The sequence below is a fragment of the Canis aureus genome, chromosome 12, assembly GCF_053574225.1.
Source record: "Canis aureus isolate CA01 chromosome 12, VMU_Caureus_v.1.0, whole genome shotgun sequence".
Classification (NCBI taxonomy): domain Eukaryota; kingdom Metazoa; phylum Chordata; class Mammalia; order Carnivora; family Canidae; genus Canis; species Canis aureus.
Genome location: NC_135622.1, coordinates 51,095,929 through 51,114,977, shown reverse-complemented (window position 1 = coordinate 51,114,977; position 19,049 = coordinate 51,095,929). Strand labels below are relative to the sequence as shown.

Genomic DNA, 19,049 nt, shown 5'->3' with positions numbered 1-19,049 from the left:
CTTCCAAAGTTCATAAATTGAAAAAATCTACCTTATTTTTAACTTCACCAAGTGAAAGATACTGCAAAAGACTTGTAAGTTATTGCATCTCTAGTGGCTTATAGAATCTCTGACTTTTTCTTCTGGGTAAGGAATGTATGATAAACTCAACTTAATTTGATATTCTCTATGGTCCTTTTTGGATCTAGTGTTCTTTGATGTGTTGATTCAATGATTCCACATATATTTGGGTAGTATTACATGAATCATATAATTTTAGACAATGGAATATAGTAGTGAATAATAAATGTTCTACTTCATTAAATTGTATAATAGTAAGGGGAGATGGATAATATGCATCAAAACAAATAAACAAGTAATAGAAATACTAGGTCAGAGAGTGGGATAAGTGCTGCAGAGAGAAGAAAATTACAATATGGGGCATAGAGAGTTGGGAGTTCTTTTTTAGAAAGGATAGTCAGAGAAAATGTTTCTGATAAGATGCCATTTTACATCTGAACATTTCTGTTGAATGTCCAATAAAATGGATGACCTGGAGGAAGTGAAGTATTAAGCTATGCATATATTTGGGAGATGAACACTTTTGGCAGAAGAGAGGCAAAGATAAGAGTGATTATTGAGTCTAAGAAGCAGCAAGGCATGCAGTGTGTGAAGCAGAGCAAGAAGTTGAGAGAAATGGTTGGTGCTCAGATTGCATGGATATTTTTTAAGGCTGCAGCAAGGACTTAAAGAAGCCATTGGAGGGTTTTGATCATACATGTATCAGGGTCATGATAATGTACACTAAAAAATCAGTTTTACTATATGATAATTTAAAAGATAAAATTTAAATATATCTTTGAATCTCTTTTGCCACTTTGTAGTGTTTGGAATCAAGGGTGAAAGCAAGGAATTCTGCTAGGAGTTTTTGGCAGTAACCTGAGTGCATGATGATAGTAGCTGGTATTAGAGTAGTTAAAAGTAATTAGATGCAAGAAATAAAATAAAATAAAATAAAATAAAATAAAATAAAATAAAATAAAATAATTTTCTGACAGATTGGACATAAGGGATCAAAGAAAGGGAGGAGTCAGAATGACTTGAATTTTATGAGGGGTAGGGGTGCAGTGAGCTGGAATACCTTGGAGAATGAAATTGCCATTCACTAAGATAGTGAAGACTTCAGGAGGAACTGGGCTGTATGGAATGGACAGGTTAAGCTTGATATTTCTATTGGACATCCATTGAGGGTATTGTGGAAGCAGTGGGTCTGCAGTTCAGTGGAGAAGTCTTTAGTGGAGATACACCTTGGAAATCATCCACACATAGATAGAATTGAATCCTATGTGTCTGGACCAAACTACCTAATAAGAGAGTAGATGTAAAGAGATGAGGTCTTAAGATGAAACTTTCAGATGCTTTGATATTTAGAAATTGGGGATATGGGGATGGACAAACAATGGAGACTGAAAAAAAAAAAAAAAACACTCAGCCAGTGAGCAAGTAAGGAGTTTTTTGTGACATTAAAGCTAGCTGTTTTGGTTGATTGTAGCAAAAGCAGCCTGACTGGATTGACTCAAGGAAAAATTGGAGAGGAAGAAATGGAGACACAGATTACAATTATTTTTTTCCCAAAGGTTTTACTATAAAGAGACGTACAGAAATATGGCAATAGCTGGAAGGGGGCATAGGGCAAGGGTGTGTTTTGGTTCTTTTTAAATTTATTTATTTTATTATTTTTAATAAAGATTTTAAATATTTATTTATTTGAGAGAGACAGAGAGAGTGAGCTAGCAAGCCATGAGGAGAGGTAGAGGAGAGAGAGAGAAATCTTCAAGCAGATTCCCTGCTAAGCAGTGGGCTCGACATGGGGCTCAATCTCAGGACTCTGAGATCATGACCTGAACCAAAATCAAAAGTTGGACACTTAACCAACTAAACCACCCAGTTGCCCTCAATTTTTTAAAATTTTAATATGGGGGATGCTTTTTTATGTTATATGGTGATTGGAAGAGTTCAGGAGAGTGTGGCAGCAAGTAGAGATTTATAATTGTGCTTTTTGATAAAACATTCCTGTTGAATGTCCAATAAAACAGATGTATTTTGGCATTTGGGCGCCTCTTGGTCCATGGGTGGATGGGAATTCCCTTTACACTTTGTAACAGAGTCAGCACCATGACAGAAGCTCACCCATCACTCCATTTGCTAAGCTAATAAAGAGGCAATCAAAGGCCTGTGTGTTCACAAGGTAGGTTAGTATGATCAGAAAAGGAGATTTATGTACCACAGTGAGCCACAATATTAAAAGGTCACAAATAACATTTCCCTGTTAGTCTAATTTCTACATACCCTAAGGTCCTCTATTTCTGGCTTCTTTTAGGAAATTTGTTTGTGAGCAGTTGTGTCAACCCATGATTCCTAACCCATGGGGTAGCAGATTGAGGGTGTACAGAATAAAGGAGGGAGGTAAGAAGTTCACAAGGAGAACTAGCATGGAGTCTTCCTGAACAAGGCTGAGCAGGAAGCCTTGTTCCTTGCCAAACTGGCCAGGGGAGGACAGTGCCCCTTTCTGCTGGAATATTCTAAGACTTCCTCCTAGCACTGTGTTTTTGTGACAACAGGATAGATTTTCGACAACAGGATAGATTTTCAGTCTCCCCCTCCATTCCTTGCTAATAAACAGAGCTATGTTTTCTTCTACTTTGCGTATACTGTATCAAATTGTTCCTCAGGAAATGTGGCTGTGTTTAACTTTCATCTTCTTTCAATGTCTCCTTTGCTTCAGATATCATGCCCAAAAGAATGTTCAGGTGCCTTCAGTCATATGTTATTCCGCTGATTTAAGGGATTTGTAATGCTATCATCAATAGAGGCTAAACCAAGCTTTACTTTTGCCCAATCTATAGTGTAAAAAAGTTATGTATGTGTTGGAGGAATGTTGAGGGTATATTTAGATTGATAAAAATTGTCCTTGCAAATATTAGAAGCACCTGTTTTTGTAGAAATAGCCATTTTATCATTACAGTAGACTGAGCAGGGACTGTGGGGCATTATTATGAAAGTTAAGTGATTCATGTGCAAAATAATGTTAAAGCCGCATTTCCTTACATTTTTAATTCATTTCTGCCCTGGACATTGATAAGAATGGCCATGAAAAATGGTTTAAGGTGAGTCAGTGGTCAGTAGCAATAGAAGAAATTCTGGTCAGTTGAGGCTGTCAGGTGAAATAGCAATCAGACATATAGCTGGTTTCTTCCCCGTTTGTCAAAAACAACAAAAACAACTCTCGTTCTTACTTTAAAAAATAAGATAATAAGGGACTATTTTTATTATCAATTAGGAAGCACTAAGATGTAAAGCCTAATCATGGAGATATTTGGGGAAATAACGATCTCCCTAAAAGTGGCCTTTTGCAGCATTCGGGCTAATCCTAGTGTTTTCTTTTGATTACTTTGGGTACCATTTAGTCCACTTACTGTATCATCTTGTAATTGCTCTGAACAGTTTTTCATCATGATAGTAGTTACGTTCTCTCATTGTTTGACACAAAGTGTAAAGAAAAAAGTATTTAAAATGTCAGGCTACTTTGGTATGTTATACCACAAAGGATGGAACAGATGTTTTTAAATAAACATCAGCCCTGGTGTGCGTTAAGACACTGAGAGAGCCTTTTTCAGAAGCACGGGAAGCTCATGAATTTAAAGGAGGCTTAAATACTGTACTTTCACATAAAACCATAAAAAGTTGGCAGAAGTATCAGGGGCCAATGAATGGGCATAGAGCTGAACATGTTATAACTCAGATTACCAATAAAAATGTCAGCCTCAAATCTGAAGTGAATAGTTTTGTAATTCAGAACTGAAAGCATTTTTTAATTGCTTTCAAATGGAAAAACTTCATATAATTTAAGAAAATTTATCTACTTTATTATCAAGAAGGCTATTATTGCAGTAAAGGGAAATGGAGGATTTAAATGTCATTCCTAGCATCTAATTTCCTAGCTCTTTTATTGGGATGTTATTAAAACAAAACCAAATGGACTTTGCTACATCCATAAAAGCCAGCCAAGCAAAAGAGTTAATCTGAGCACCGTAGAATCATTAAATGTGGCCCGTGGCTGTAGCCTGGCTGGTGTGGGGTGAGATGTGCCCTGGGAAGCAGGTGTGATGTGTCAGCAGCAGTGTTTTGGCATTCTATAGCATGTGGAGCCTAAAGAGCAGCTGGATTCGAGAAGAGACGTGCCAGGGACAGTGACTATCTTTGTATCCAAGGGATCAGTTTCATCCTTTAACATACATTGTGAATCAACTAAAGACTTTGAAACAAATGGGGGTAAGGATTGGTTGATAGGGGAGGTCTTTTTCTCCTTTGGAAAGCAGTTCTGCTAGCTTACTAAGCCGGTGCCCGGGTTTGGTGTGCTTTCTGTAAAACTATGGAGAGACATTCTAGGGTTGGCACAATCAGAACAACCTATGGATCGTGGAACGGTTTATAGGGTGCAATACAAAGAAGATAAGGAAGTATTGAGGTGTCTGTGGCTGCGAGGAGGGTGCTGTACTTACCGGGAAGGCATGTAAAGGGAGAGAAACGTTTTCTGAGCATGTCTAGTATGCTGGATATTGCTTCATTTGCTTTAATATTAGCTGTAGTCATAGTTCGCTGAGATTTTATCCCCAAGCCATGCTAAATACTTTGCATAGTTATTTCATTTACAATAATCTTCTAGTTCTCCACCTTAAGATGATTCTAGCATCCAAATTTTTCGAATTATTTCTTTTTAATAGAAATTGTATATATTCAAGGTGTACAACATGATGGTTTAATATACATGTACATAGTGAAATGATTGCTGCAGTCATGCTAATGAACATATCTTCTCATACAGTTAGCGTAGTGTGTGTGTGTGTGTGTGTGTGTGTGTGTGTGTGATGAGAGCACCTAGAGTCAACTCTCTCAGCAAACTTCCAGTATTCAATATGGTATTATTACCTGTAGTCATCATGCTGTACACTAGATCTCTAGACTTACGCATCCTACATCACTGCAGCTTCATACCCTTTGAACAACATCTCCCTCTTTCTCCCACCTCCTGCCCTTGGAAACACTCTTTTGCTTCCTGCTTCTGTGTATTTGACCTTTTTAGATTCCACATATATGTGGATGATGCAGTTTTTCTGGTCTGTGTCTGGCTTATTTCACTTAGCAGATTGTCCTCCATGTTCACTCACGTTGTTGCAAATGATAGAATCTCCTTTAATAAAGCTGAATAATGTTCCAGTGTGTATGTGAGCCACAATTTCTTTTTTCATCCATTGATGGACACCTAGGTTGTTTCCATATCTTGGCTCTTGTGAATGATTTTGCAATAAACATGTGGAGCTGCCTCTTCAAGATATCGATCTCATTTCCTTTAAGTATATATACAGAAGAAAAATGGCTAGATCATATGGTGTTTTTCTTAGTTTCTTGAGGAGCATCCATACTGTTTTCCATATTGTCTGTACCAATTTACGTTCTGTAATAATTTACATTCCCAACATGTACAAGGTTTCTCTTTTCTCCACACCCTTGCCAGCATTTGTCATCTCTTCTCTTCTTGATAATAGCCTCTTAATAGTGTGAGATAATATCCATTGTGGTTTTGATTTGCATTTTACTGATGATTAGTGATGTTGGTTATCTTTTCAAGTAACTACTGGCTATTTGTATGTCTTCTTAGGAAAAGTGTCTATTTGGGTCCTTTGCCCATTTTGAAATTTTTTGTTGTTGTTACTGTTAAGTTGTAGGAGTTTCTTATGTATTTTGGATATTTTAAAAATATTTTTGAAATTTATTTATTCATGAGACACAGAGAGAGAGAGAGAGAGAGAGAGAGAGAGATGCAGAGACATAGGCAGAGAGCGAAGCAGGCTCTATGCAGAGGGCCTGATGTGGGACTTGATCCCAGGGCTCCAGGATCACGCCCTGGGCTGAAGGCAGACGTTTAACCACTGAGTCACCCAGGTGTCCCTGTATTTTGGATATTAATTCCTTATCAGGTACGTGATTTGCAAATACATTCTCTCAATATGTAGGCTTATTTTTCATTTTGTTGATTATTTCTTTTGCTACACAGTGTTCTATTCTTTCTATTTCTTGTTACACACTCTCTTTCATGTAGTCATGGGTATCTTGGAGCATGCAATGACAACTTGATTTCCTATGAAAAGAAACATTGCTTTCAGTTTCAAAATTTAATACATGCTAGAACCTTATTAAACAATTACAAACCTATAATTGTGTATGGAAGTTGCTCTTCTAGGCACAGACATTGGGTAATGAATTCAAAGGTGAAAGTCATATCCTTGTTTATAATGCGGCACATTGTATATACCAAGGCAAGCCCTGTCCTGAGAATTATGGAATCCTCCTCTGTCTGCATGTATTCTGTGTTCTACATTTCACCTGAAAAAGACAAAACTGATGCCATTGTGAATGAATCTGTCAGGTCCTTGGAAACCACATTATAGAATTACCAAAAGGAACTTCAGAAATCATTAATCTAGTCCCCTCATTTACTGAAAAGGAAACTGAGGCTCTGAAAGAAGCTGTAAGTAAATTGTGAGCTCTTTAAATACAGAAGCAACCCTCAGTCTTTTTTTTTTTTTTTTTTTTTTTTTTTGCAGCCCTTGCAGGCACATAGATGTACACTCAGGTATATGCACCTTCGAGTGACACATACCTGGTATTTAAGGAGAGTGTTAAGATGAATATGTATTCATAAACCCTATGCAAAATATATTTCCAATTCTCCAGCAAGCCTTACTCACCTGTGGAAAGGTACCCAACATTCCATTTGGGTTATAAATACTTAGACATGCCCAGAACTTCTGGCTGGTACCCTTTTCATAAGCCCACAGAGGCTAGTGGGGGAATTTAATCACAATGACATCTACCTCTGGGACTCCAGGGCTTGTGGAATTTTCTAACAAAGTTCTGCTTTGCATACTATATGAATTTGTTTATTTTAAAGGATCTCCAGAAAAGGCAGTATCTTTGAAAAGACCTGCTATCCAAAGTACAGTATTTGTTGCTTTTTCTTGTAAGACATCTGGAATATAGCTAGAAATTTCAGACCTCTAGAATCTTAGTTTTTTTTCTTTTTTCCTTTGGGATGAAAGCCAAATTATAACAATTTGGGATTTCTGGAAATAATAATATTATTTTACAGTAGGAGTTTTGTGCCCATTTCAGACTATAATTTCAAATTCCTTTTTCACACTCAAGGGTACAGTGATGAATGGTACCAGCTGTGTAATTGTATGTATGGAGTTCCTCAGTAGACAGCAGTGTAATAATATGAAGCCTCAGTGCTAATGGCAAGCCTTGGCAACGTTCAGCTTCTGCATATGCTCTGTTCATCACTATATCACAGCACCCCTGAGCTGCATGCAGATTTCCTATTTCAAGTCAGAAGGTAGGTGAATTTCCTACCCATGTTACCTAATTATCTAGGCTGGGAGGTTCAGGCAGTTTAAGGAATTGCCCAGTCTTTACCCCTGTGGACAGAGACTGACCTGACTTTATTTCTGCCCCAGGAGAACTTTTCCTTCTTCATGCAGTAGATCCTTTCCTGTCTACTTCAGAGCACAACATGTTTAATAGCTATTTGGCTTGAGGAGAAGAGCTGCCCTAGTTGATGACCTTTCAGGTCAGTTGCTGCAAAGTCCTATTCAGGAAGATGGCCCATGGAGGCACCTTCTGTAGCCCAAGAATCAGCATACAAGCTGTTGGGCATAGATCTGCATGGTGGAAGCAGCTGGAGTCACAGCAAGAGGGTGGCACAGCAGAAATGTGCAAGTCCTCATTCTGATCCTCATCCAGAAGTGGCAAACTGGCAGACTGCTGGCTGGACCTGGCCTCAGAGTGTTTAGTTTGGCTGGCACAGCACATGCCCACACAGTGTTCTACATTTGAATTATTTAATCACAAAAAAGGGGGAAGGAATTTCACATAAATGTTAAAGTTTCTAAACTCTCTTGAAAAACACTTGGGCAACACTTGGCCCTGACTCCCCCCTGCCCCACCAAGAAAGGCTATAAAACAGCAGTTTTTGCCCTCTTTTAGAGAAACCTGGTGACCCAGTTTTTCATAATTCCTTATACTCCCTTTTTTCCCCAAACTGAAGTCTTATCACGGGTTCCTGGACAACAGTGTCACTCATTTAAGTTCCTGAATGGACCCTATAAATACATGAGTTTGTTGAGCAGGACGGTACTTCTGACCCATTTTGTAGGGACTGGAGCTGAAAAGTTGTTCCTAAGGGAATAGTGAGGTGGTCTCTTTTTCTAGATTCAGATGACTTTTGGAGTCACCTAATTAAATATCACAGACATAACTTTTACTCCATGAAGAGCATTGTGTTGTTTGAATTTTTAAGCAACTTTATAGGCTGTCAGGTAAAATAATGAAGACAAAGTCTGTTTTTATACTTGGTTAATGCATTCATTAATTCACCCAACAAGTATTCGTTGCATGTAACTTCAATAAAGATTTTCCAAAATCATAGTCAAGAAATAAAGCATTACCAGCCACTGCAGAAATCCTTCCTGTTTCTGTTCCAATCTCAACTCCATCCCCTGTCCCCCTAAACAAAGTAAGTATTCATCTGATTTTTAGGTTAATCCCTTTTTTATTACTTTTTAGTTTACCACTCTCACACATGTATTTATAGATATTCTTGTTTTGTCTTTTTCTCTTAAATTTTTTTTTTTAAATATAGCTGTGTCTTTTAGTCTACACGGTCTCCCTCCGATGCTTTCTTTTCCCATAGCTTATCATGTGACATTTATACTCTTCCAAATTCTGAATTTTTCAATTGCACAGACATGGTGCAATTCAACAGGTTCCTCTGTCCTCTGTTTTCCTGCAAATTGATTTCTGAATCCAAAGGCTTAATCAGACCTTTTTTGATCTCTGTTTTTTGTGAGATTCCTTTATGTCTTATTTTCTACATATTTTGATTTTGTCTTCTTCATCAGGAGACACACTGTCTGGTTTCTTGTTGGAGATATCAGCAGCTATTGATGCTTGTATTCACTTCTATTGTTGCATAACAAAGTAGAAAGATTTAGGAACTTAAGACAACATTCATCTATTAATTTACAGCTCTGTAGGTCAGAAGTCTAGCACACTGTAGGTTCTCAGCTCAGGATATCACAAAACTGAAATTAGGATGTCTTACCAGGCTGAGCACTCATCTGGAAACTCTGGGCTTTCTCCACTTTCACATTCATTCAGCTATTGGTAGAATTTAGCATCTTGTGTTTGTCTTCTTGCTAGCTGTGGTTTAGGGCTTCCTGATAATTCCTAGAGTTCTCTAGGATTCTGAAGTCCTTTCATGTGGCCCCCAACCTTCTCAGCATCAGAGAATTTCCCTTTATTGAATCCCTTTCATGCTTTGAATCTCGCTAAAGGCCTCTTTTGAGGACACCAGCAGAAGAAAATTCTGTGTTTAAGGAGCTCATTTGATTAGGTTAGGCCCACTTACATAATCCTCCTATTTTATGGCCAATTGATTAATGAGCTTAATTGCATCTGTAGTTTCTTTTGCCAGGTAAAGTAATAAAGTTAGACTTCTGGTTTCAGGTTCCACATGCAAGGAGTTTGGAAGTTGCCACGTCATCCTAACAACATACAAAGCTTGGGCAGCCCCGGTGGTGCAGCGGTTTAGCCCCGCCTGCAGCCCAGGGCGTGATCCTGGAGACCCTGGATTGAGTCCCAGGTTAGGCTCTCTGTATGATGCCTGCTTCTCCCTCTGCCTGTGTCTCTGCCTCTCTCTCTCTCTGTCTGTCTCTATGAATAAATAAATAAAATCTTTAAAAAAAATAAAAAAAAAACATACAAAGCTGAACAAACTGGATAATCAACAACAACTCTTCTTGGATCCATAGAGAATGAAAGACACTGGGCAAACTCCTGCCCCCAGGATTGGAGAGTCAAATTTACCACAGTAGACATTCAGAAGAGAACCAAGGCTGGGATAGGAAAAACTGGATTATGATTGATGCATTACAGAAAGTTCAGTGTGAACAACTCTGAAATTTAAAATCTCTAGGGGGATCCGGATATAGGAGGTTCCCACCATATTATGAGATATATCTCTAACAGCAAAACCTAATTCCTACAGTAAATGTCAGAGGAAACTTCCCTCAGGCTTCCAGCAGGGAGAGAGGAAAGGGAACCATTTCTGATTAGTCCAGAGCACTCTATTCTTCTAAACAAAACCTGTCCTCAGAGAAACTAGCTAATGAGACTCTGCCTGGCTGGTATATTAACAGAGCCTAACTGATCTGAGGAAGTGGAATACCCAACTCCAGTCTGTTCTACCCTCCCACTTAGGGGAAGGGAAACACTCAACTCAGCCCAGTCTAGGCATCCTGTTCCACCTTGAGCAGGAGATGGAGGGAGAAAAAACTGGAAAACATTTGTGAAGAGTATAGCCTAGGATGCATAGGCTCACTGAGAGACCTAATCACAGGACTACAGAATGCTCCCCTCCCCACCTCTCATCCCCCCACCACAGCACTAAAGGCCTATTTACAGTAGTTTCTTTAACCCACTATGTCAAGTCTAGCTGCCAAGGAAAAATTACGACATACCAAATACAAAAACAAAAACAAACCAACACAAAACTACAATTTGAAGAGACAGGGTGAACATCAGAGCCATACATGGCAGGGATTTTGTAATTATCAGACCTGGAATTTAAAACAACTATATATATTTTTTAATTGAAGTACAGTTGACATAAAATGTTATATTAGTTTCAGATGTACAACATAGTGTTTGACAACTCTACACATGATGCTATGCTCACCATCATCATCATTCAATGCTGTTACAATACCATTAAACATATTCCTTAGGCTGTGTCTTTCATCCCCATGACTTATTCATTCTATAACTGGAAGCCTGTATTTCCCAGGCACTCCTTTTTTTTCACCTGTCCCTCACCTCCTTCCCTCTGGCACCTACCAGTTTGTCTTCTGTATTTATGGGTCTGTTTCTGCTTTTTCTATTTATTTACTTGTTTATTTATTTATTTTTTTGTTCTTTAGATTCCACATATAAGTGAAATCATGTGGTGTTTGTCTTTCTCTGACTGACTTATTTCACTTAGCGTAATACCCTTCAGGTCCATCCATGTTGTTGTAAATGGCAAGATCTTATTTTTTCTTATGGCTGAACAATATTCCTCTGTGTGTGAGTGTGTGTGTGTGTGTGTGTGTGTGTGTTTGTATGCCACATCCTTTTTATCCATTTACCTAGTGATGGACACCTAGGTTGCTTCCATAATTTGGCTATTATAAATAATGCCACAATAAACATTGGGGCATATATCTTTTCATATTATTGGTTTGGGTTTCTTTGGGTAAATGTCCAGTAATGGAATTACTGAATTGTATGGTATTTCTATTTTTTACTTTTTGAGGAACCTCCATACTGTTTTCCACAGTGGATGCACAAATTTACATTCCCACCAATAGCGTGAATAAGGCTTCCTTTATCTCCACATCATTGCCAAAGCTTGTTATTTCTTCTTTTTGGTACTATTCATTCTGACAGGCATAGGTGATATCTAATTGTGGTCTTGATTTGCATTTCTTTGATGATTAGTGATGTTGAGCATCTTTTCATGTGTCTATTGGCCATCTGTAGATCTTTTTAGGAAAAATATTTATTCAGATTCTTTGCCCATTTTTAATCAGATTATTTGTGGGTCTGTGAGTGTGTATGTTTTAAGTTGTATAAGTTCTTTATATATTTTGGATGTTAATCCCTTATCAGTTATATCATTTCCAAATATCCTCCTCCATTCAGTAGATTGCTGTCTCATTTTGTTGATGATTTCCTTTGCTGTGAAAAAGCTTTTAATTTTGGTATAGTCCCAATGGTTTATTTTTAATTTTGTTTCCCTTGCCTTAGGAGATCAATCTAGAAAAATGCTTTAAAGGCCAATGTCAAAGAGATTAATGCCTATGTTTTCTCCTATGAGTTTTATGGTTTCAGGTTTTACATTGAGGTCTTAGTTTATTTTAGGGTATAGTATAAGAATGTGTCCAGTTTCATTCTTTTGCATGTAGCTGTCCAGTTTTCCCAGAACTATTTATTGAAAAAACTGTGTTTTCCCCCATTGTATATTTTTGCCTCCATTGTGGTATATTAAATGACAATAAGCATGGACTTATTTCTGGGCTCTCTATTCTGTTCTCTTGACCTGTGTCTATTTTTGTGCCAGTACCATACTGTTTTATGAGAGCTTTAAAATAACTGTGATTAATATGCTAACGGCTCAAATGAATAAAATAGAGATCATGCAAAAACAGATGGGCAATGTAAATAGAGAGATAGAAACCCTGAGATACAACCAAGAAGAAATGTTGAATAAAAAACAAAACAAAACAAAAACAAAAACATTGTAACAGAAATGAGGAATGCTTTTGATGGGCTTATTAGTGGACTGCACAGGATTGAGGAAAGAATCTCTAAGCAAGAAGATTTATTAATAGAATCTCAAAAACTGAAAGGCAAAGAAAACAAAGAGTGAAATAAAAAGCTAGAACAGAATATTGAAAGAAAAAGTTTACTATAGAAGATAAGCCCATACATATAATCAGGATATCAGAAGGAGAAGAAAGAAGTAAAGCAATAGAAGACATTTAAAACAATAATGACTGGGAATTTCTCCCAAATTAATGTTAGATATCAAATCATGGATCCAGGCAGATCAGAGAACACCAACATGAGAAATGCAGACAAACAAACAAAATCCCTGTATCTAGGTAAATAATTTCCAAAGTACAGAAAATCAAAGAAAAATTTTATAAAACACTGATGCTGGGGTGTGTGGGGGGCCTTACCTATATAAAAGAACAAAAACAAGAATTATATCCAACTTCTCCTTAGAAATCATACAAACAAGAAGAGAGTGAAGTGAAATACTTAAAGCTTTGAGTGAAAAAAATAATCAATCTAATATTCTGTAACCAGAAAAATTATCCTTCAAAGTGAAGGAGAAATAGATACTTTGTTAAACAAACAAAAAAAATTATTGAGAGAATTTGTTGCCAGGAGACCTGCCTTCCATGAAGTACAAAAAGAAGTTCTTTAGAGATAAGAAAAATAATAAAGATCAGAGACTCAGATCTATATAGAGAAAGAAAGAGCATTGAAGAAACAATAAGTGAAAATGAAATAAAAACTTTTATTTTTTCTCATTCTTAATTGATTAATATAACAGTTTGTTAAAAATAATAGTATGGGTGCCTGGGTCGCTCAGTCAATTGAGCATCAGCCTTTGGCTCAGGTCATGATCCTGGAATCCCAGGATTGAGCCCAGTGTTGGACTCCCTGCTTAGCAGAAGTCTGCTTCTCCCTCTCCCTCTACCCCTCCTTGCTTGTGTTCTTACTCTCTCTCAAATAAATAAATAAAATATTTTTAAAAATAGTAATAACAATGTATTCAATTACATCTGTTTATCTATATATCATGTATATGCCTATTTATGTTTATATATAAATGAAATGAATGACAACAATGATACAAAGGATGAGAAGAAGGAATTAGGCTTAATTTGTTTCTTTTTTTTTTTTTTAAAGATTTTATTTATTTGAGAGAGTGAGAGAGAAAGCATGAACAGGGTGAAAGGCAGAGGGAGAGGGAAAAGCAGACTCTCCACTGAGCAGGGAACCTGATGGATGTGGGGCTCAGATCCCAGGATCCTGAGATCATGACCTGAGCTGAAGCCAGATACTTAACCAACTGAGCCACCCAGGCACTCCAGAACAAATTTGTTTCTATAAGGTACTCATATTACCCATGAACTGCTATAGTGTTATTTGAAAGTGGTCTTGGGTTAGTTGTAAATCTGTATTGAAAACTCTAGGGCAACCCATTAAAAAAAGGAGGAAAAAAAAGTATAACCAATATGCTGACAAAGGATAGAGAAAAAAAATGTGCAATTAAAACTACAGAAAGCATAAAAAAGTGAAAAAGTGAAAGACAAAGCTAGGAACAAAGAATAAAGGAAACAAATAGAAAACATTAACAAATATGGTAGATAAGAATCTACCCATATTAATAATCACTTTGAATGTCAACGCTCTACATGCACCAATTAAAAGACAGAGATTGGGATCCCTGGGTGGCGCAGCGGTTTGGCACCTGCCTTTGGCCCAGGGCACGATCCTGGAGACCCAGGATCGAATCCCACATTGGGCTTCCGGTGCATGGAGCCTGCTTCTCCCTCTGCCTATGTCTCTGCCTCTCTCTCTTTCTCTCTCTGTGACTATCATAAATAAATAAAAATTTTAAAAAAATTAAAAGACAGAGATTGTCAGAGTAGATAAAAAATGTGACCCAACTGTATATTGTCTATGAGAAACCCATTTTACATATAAGACACATTAAATTAAAAGTAAATAGATAGAGAAAAATACACCATGCTAACACTTAAAAGACTGCAGGAGTACCTCTATTTGTTCCTATATTAATTTCAAACAGAGAAGACTTCAAAGTCAGAAAAATTATCATGTATAAAAATGGATATTACATAATGATAAATGCATCCATTCTCCAAGATGACTTACTAGTTCTTAATGTGTATATGCCTAACTATAGAGCATCAAAGTACATGAGGCAAAAATTGATACAAATTGCAAGGAGAAATATATGAATCAGCTATCATGGTTGGAGACTTCAACATCCCCTCACAAAATTAGACATATCTAACTGGCAGAAAATTTGTAAGCATATAGTCAGACTAAACAATACCATTAATCAACAGGATCTAATTGACATCTATTGACTATTTTATCTAATAAAAGCAGAATAATATTTTTTTCCTCAAGCTCACATGCAATATTCACAAAGATAGGCCACATTATGGGCCATTAAAACAACACATTTAAGAGAATAGAAATCACAAATCTTTGCTTTTAGACCACAATGGAAGTAAACTAGAAGTCAAGAAGAGACAAATAGCTAGAAAATATGTGGAGATTAAATAGCACATAGGTCAAAGAATATAAAACTTCAAAGTATTTTGAAAAACAATAAAAATGAAAACACAGCTTATCAAATTTGTGCTCTCCAGCAAAAGCAGTGCTTATAGGGTAATTGATAGCATCAAATACATTAGAAAATAAGAAATATCAAGGTGCCTGGGTGGCACAATTGGTTAAACTTCTGCCTTTGGCTCAGGTCATGATCCTGGGGTCCTGGGATTGAACCCTGTGTGGGCTTTCTGCTTAGCAGGGAATCTGCTTCTCCCTCTGCCTCTGCTCCTTACCTCTGCTTGTGCTCTCTCTCTCTTTCAAATAAATGAATACAATCTTAAAAAAAAGAAAATAAGAAAGATCTAAAATCAATCTGTGTTTTTACCTTGGGAAACTAGAAAAAGAAGAGCAAATTAAATACAAAATGAGAAAAGATATAATTAGAATCAGAGCAGAAATCAATGAAAATAAGAAATCACAAGAGAAAATCAATAAAACTAAAAGCTGGCTTGTTGAAAAGATCAATAAAATTGAGAGGACACAAACTATTAATAGCAGAAATGAAAGATGGCATGCACATCACTGAAGCCCGTGAAGATTAAAATTATGAGAAAGGAATATTACTGAGCAACTCTTTGAACAGCACTCACAAATTTATTAACCTTGATGAAATACACCAATTCCCTGAAATATGCAATCGGCCAAAAATCACATAAGAAGAAATAAATGATCTGAATAGGCCTGTATCTATTAAAGAAATTGGATCAATAATTAATATGCTTCAAAACAGAAAGCACTAGGCCCATGTGGGTTCATTGGTTAATTCTACCAAACATTCAAAGAAGAAACTGCATCAACTCTGTAATCTCTTTCAGGAGATAGAAGCAGAGGGAATATTTCCTAACTCATTCAATGAAGCCAGCATTACTCTAATACCAAAACCAGACAAAGATATTACAAGAAAAACACAGACCAATATCCCTCATGTATATAGATACAAAGATTCTCAACAAAATATTAGCAAATTGAACCCAAAAAAGTATAAAAATTATAAACCGTGACCAAGGGGAATTTTTCCAGGTATGCAAGCCTGGTCCAACATTTGAAAATCAAAATCAATTATTATAATTCATTATATCAAGAGGCTATAAAAGAACAATTATATAACCATATCAATACATGTAGAAGAATAAATTGGTGAAATCCAAAACCCATTCACAATATAAACTCTCAGTACACTAAGAATTCAGGGGGAATCATTAACTTGATCTACAAAATACCCTCAACTAACATCATACTTAATGGTGAGAAACTCTAACCTTCTCCACTAATATCATTGATGAAGCAAGGATGTCCCTTCTCACCACTCGTTTTTAACATTGTGCTAGCAGTACTTGCTAATGCAAGGCAAGAAAAAGAAACAAAATCACAGGAGAGTCACACTGGAGGTAGAGAACATGGGGGCCATGCTAGAATACTGCCTTATCACCAAGCTCACTCAATTCCTAGATCTACCTCTTTACTGGGGATCACAAAATGATTATATCCTAATTCTATAATTTTTCTTTCATATGTTGAGATATGCTTAAAAAATATATATTATATATATGATTGGTTACTTTCCTACTATTAATGTAAGAAAGACAGAATAAATGCTTGATTCTTTCTTATTTACCAGTTTTTAAGATAATAAATTAAAGTTCTCTGAAGTTGAACAATTAGTTTTTTCAATTAGCAATAATTGCACCTCAGATAAACCTCATTGGCTATGATACTGCCACTGTGCGAAGCTTAGTTTTTTAAACTATTATGAATTCATGGATTGAGCATATTTGATGGGTTTCAATTAAGCATTGTTATCCTCTTTGAAGCTCAAATTCTTTCATCCTTGGTCCAGTGTGATCTTTAAGCTGGCTCCTAAGTACTATTGATAAACCTTGTAGACTTTAATTGCTTCCTTGCTATGTTTTATGACATGAGGTTTGATGCTTGTCTCATTTTCTCTAAGAAATATGTGAGTTATTTTTAATATCAAAGTATTTTGCAGACTTATATTTTGCACACTTACATTTTTAGTTAATTGTACTACATGTGGATAAAAATATTGCTATGAAGCTGGTAATCATTTAAAATGGATTTTTAGTTTAATAAACACAACTACATCTGCATATTTGGAAAAAGTGATTTTTCATGTATGTCCAATCCATCTTATCTATTCAGTCAACAGACAGCTCAGAGTCTGCTTGGAATTCTTCCTCTCTCCCTCTGCCCCTCCCTCCACTTGCACTCACACTCTCTCTAAAATAAATGAAAATAAATAAATAAATAAATAAATAAATAAATAAATAAATAAATAAAACCACCTTAAAAAAAAACAAAGTTACTTTTCATCCCTTTCCTTATCTGGATCCTGCAAAGTGAGGTAAGTAGACCCCTCACTAATTATACCCCTCACTAGGTTATAATAGGTTATGAAGCTAGAACATACATAGTGTTTTCAATAACATTTTTCCTATGATTAAGTAATTAATCCATGAATTTCTTTTTTAGATAATTTGGAGAATACATAGAAGAAAAATCACCCACAAATTTATATAATCTCTATCACCTAAAAATAACCACACTGTCACTGTCAATTTAAGATACTTGTTTCTGTTGCTGTAGTGTGTGAGTGTGTGTGTGTGTGTATGTATGTACAGACATACACATGTGTGCTGCAAATGAGATCATCATATATTTGTAATTTTACAGTTTTTTAAATTAACATAATTTGATTATTTTTCATGCTCGTGTCATTTGGCATTCATTAAAAACATGAGCCATTAGGGACACTTGGGTGGCTCTGTGATTGAGCATCTGCCTTGGCTCAGGTCATGATCTCAGGGTCCTGGGATTGAGTCCTGCATCAAGCTCCCCGGGGGAGTCTACTTCTCCCCCTGCCTATGTTTCTGCCTCTCTCTCTCTTTGTCTGTCATGAGTAAATAGATAAAATCTTAAAAAAAAAACAAAAAAAACATGAGCCATTAGAGACAGTCTTAAAGGAGTATCATATACATGTACGATTCTCCTACTATTGGACATTAAAGCTGAGTCCACTTGACTGCCTATCTTAAGCAATACTGCAAGTACATATTTGGGAATAATGTTTTATCCAAATCTCTGATTATTTTCTTAAAATAGATTCCTGTATGTAAATGTATGAATGAATGGTATAAAAAATTTCATTGTACTTTATACAAATTGCCTTTTAGAAGGTTTATTCTAATAATATATCGTATTACCACCAATGTATGAAGTATATAAATGCATTCACATTTTGCTAATATTTATTGCATGCTTTTATATTTATAGAATGCCTTCTCATATCTTACGTCATTTGGTTTTCCATGAATCAGTGAAGTTTTAATATCATCTCCATTTTACATAAAAGGAATCTAAGGAAACAAGAAATGAAATTATTTTCCCAAGGCTTCTGCTAATATGTATCATAGCAGAAATTGTCTTTGAAGACTGTCATTTCCCCTTAAACTGTACTACTAAAGAGACCTGGTTGGAGATCTGGGTCTGTCTGTCTCCCTATCTCTCTTTCTCCATTTAACTCTTCTGTGGATTTATTGATTCTTGCTTCTATACTATGACTGATAACTCTATCAGCTGAGTTGTCTCATAAATAACTCTGTGTGTGTGTTTAGTTTAGAAGGTTAGTTCTGAGACTGAAATCTTAAAATTCAAACTGTGTTTGTTCTAAAGCATTACTGATCCAGAATCATTAGGGTGTTTCCTTTTAGTTGCCATTAGCTTGATTATTATTTATTCAGACTTTTCCAAAAATTGAGTCATGTACACCCTTCTCTCTCTTCCTCATTACCCACTTCCCCCCATCCCATACACACACTTCTCACCAGTCTTTCCTAGGGGATAAATTAGATTATTTTTTGGCAATTGTTTTGTAAGGGAGATTTTAGCACAACATTGAGATTTATTCTGTTTTAAATGAGCTGGTCCTGGTTCTCTTTATTTGATAGCACCAA

General features: G+C 36.3%; 1 long non-coding RNA gene and 1 pseudogene across 4 annotated transcripts in view; one reads left to right on the top strand and one right to left on the bottom strand.

Moving 5' to 3' along the window:
- LOC144324701 (uncharacterized) overlaps nucleotides 1-19,049 on the top strand; it is a 136,868-nt gene that overhangs the window by 47,332 nt on the left and 70,487 nt on the right. The gene's annotated exons all lie outside the window — the stretch shown is intronic.
- Nucleotides 16,697-16,810, bottom strand: LOC144281458 (U4 spliceosomal RNA; annotated as a pseudogene).